Source organism: Mus caroli, unplaced genomic scaffold (genome assembly GCF_978045245.1).
Source record: "Mus caroli unplaced genomic scaffold, Mus_caroli_1 scaffold_5, whole genome shotgun sequence".
Lineage (NCBI taxonomy): Eukaryota > Metazoa > Chordata > Mammalia > Rodentia > Muridae > Mus > Mus caroli.
The window spans coordinates 52,582,850-52,585,437 of NW_028227260.1; the positions used below are offsets into that span (position 1 = coordinate 52,582,850).

General features: G+C 40.2%; 1 non-coding gene across 1 annotated transcript; it reads right to left on the minus strand.

Annotated features, from left to right (window-relative positions):
* Nucleotides 1-209: 209 nt before the first annotated feature.
* On the minus strand, nt 210-373 carry LOC115030215 (U1 spliceosomal RNA). Its single transcript, XR_003835824.1, has one exon. It is a non-coding gene; the product is annotated as a U1 spliceosomal RNA (small nuclear RNA).
* Nucleotides 374-2,588: the final 2,215 nt, after the last annotated feature.

Genomic DNA, 2,588 nt, shown 5'->3' on the forward strand with positions numbered 1-2,588 from the left:
TTGGATAAGATCTCACTTGTTCATTGTTGCTTTGGTTCCTCGTGTATTTGTTGTCATATTCAAAACATCATTAGATATGAAGACTGGTATCAGAGTGATTTTACATGTGAGCTACCAGAAGTTCAGTAGTTTAAGGTGTTAAATGTAACTGTTTGATACATTTTCACTTATTTGTTGCTATTGCTTATTTTTTTTTCTTAATAAAAAATCAGGGGAGAGTGTGAATGCAGTCCCCCACTACTACAAATTATGTAGTCGAGTTTCCCACATTTGGGGAAATTTCAGGGGTCAGCACAACAGGAGTGCAATGGATAAGCCTTGCCCTGGAAAAACCACCTTCGTGATCAGGGTATGTGCCCTGTCAGGTATGCCAGGTAAGTATGATATTGTTTATTTTTATCCCCGGCACCACTTATTGATAAAATCATCTTTTCCCCATTATGTGACTTCAGTGTTGTGAATAAAATAAAAAACAAAACAAACAAACAAACAAAAGACATAGTTTTCACCTTAAAGAGAATAAGGTAGTGTTCTTGTAATGATGTTAAATTTCTCTAGTTGTTCTTTATTCTTTCTCATGTGTTGGCTATAAATTAGAAGAAGCTTTTACTTCCTCCACAGTGTATGTGATGCTCTAGAAAAGAAATTCAATACACTCGTAGAATCCTGGAAACAAGTTGCATTATGACACTGAGGTTACTAGCTCAGAGTTACAGTTTCTATCACTCTAGTTCCAAAATGCCAGTGAGACTTCTCACCTCACAGTAACAACTATAGAGTTACTGGCATCTAAGCTGTTAGAAGTTGGAAGAGTTTGTATGAGTATTGTAATTCCTCAGTTATTCCTGCAGATACAGTGGATAACATTACAGACAAAGAGTGTTTGACACCAGAATCAACTCTGTAGATATTCAGTGTCTTAGTGGCCAGCTACAGGCATGTCAATAACTTTAAAGGCCAGTTATACATGGTGGTAGAAGGAGATCTTTACAAAGGCAGTTGTAGTGTTGTCTATAATGGTGTTGATAGGAATCTTACCTGTACATAATTGCAAAGGTCTAATGAAAATTAGTGATGGGTATAGGCTGCTTTTATGTGCATCGGTGATTAAGAGAAGAATGAACTATGTGCTTTAATGATTTGCAGGGATCAGCTGTGTTTCCATGCATACAGGTGCTGACAGAGGCAATCATGGGAAGAAAGATCAGCTATTTGTACACAATCAGCTATGGAAGTCACAAGAGACACCATCAGTAGTCAAACTGTCACCTCCAATCTTGGGCATAGGTACAAATTGTCATAATTTCCTTTGGGGTTCCTTGGGGAGGTTGGTACTTATATATTTTTTCTCTGTCCCTGTGGTAATGTCTTTGAGAGTGAGAGGTGTTGGCTTATGCACATAAAATATGTGCAATTGGACTGTGGACCAATGTTACTAAGCAGCAGCAGCAGCAGCAAGTTTGTTTTGGAAGAAGGCTACCTCAGAAAGCTCTATCAATACTCAGAACGTGACAAAGCTGCCAAGCTTAATTTACAGTATGCAGCAGCTGCTTTTTGTAGCTGTAATTTATAGTACTAGCATAGGTTTCTTGGAAGGAGGAGGGAGAAGCAAAGTAAGGCAGTGAATGCAGTCTGTCAAGGCTGCAGGACAAAGTACTGTTAAAAAAATGAGCTTTGCTGCAGCAGTCTTGTAACTATGGTGGCTCAAAGGAACAGGAACTCAAACTGAGGTCAGGTTTTTAAAGACTGCCGGGGGGGGGGGCGAAGATGGCAGTGAGGAAATTGTGTGAGGATGTGTTTTAGTCAGGGTTTCTATTCCTGCACAAACATCATATCCAAGAAGCAATTTGGGGAGGAAAGAGTTTATTCAGCTTACACTTCCATACTGCTGTTCATCACCAAGGAAGTCAGGAGTGGAACTCAAGCATGTCAGAAAACAGGAGCTGATGCAGAGGCCATGGAGGGCTGTTCTTTAGTGGCTTGCTTCCCCTGGCTTGCTCAGCCTGCTCTCTTATAGAACCCAAGACTACCAGCCCAGAGATGGCACCACCCACAAGGGACCCTCCCCCCTTGATCACTAATTGAGAAAATGCCTTACAGCTGGATCTCATGGAGGAACTTCCCCAGCTAAAGCTTCTTTCTCAGTAATAACTCCAGCCTGTGTCAAGTTGACACCTAAATCCAGCCAGTACAGGATCTGAATCAGTTTTCTTGGCAATTGTGTTTATAAGTGGTAGAAGCAGCAAAGGCTCCCTTATGGACAAAAATCACTATAGTTTACAACCTCACAATTTGAAAGATGCTCAGAAACTCAGGCTTGAGATTGCAAATCTTGCATGAGGTCTGTTGATCTCTTCAGCAGCCAAGTTTGCTTGAGTCCTATACTGAGCAGACCAAGTAAGCCATGTTTATTCCTGCCATAAAGTTGATGATATAATAATACCCAGCAGTTTTCTTTATTTTTATTTGCCTCCATATCTCTTATGTATTTCTTTCAGAGAGCTGAGTATTTACAAATGGAGCCAAATGTTTGGCAGTATATGCCAGTCTTTGTATTGTGCAAAGAGGACATAAATTCTAGAGGAATT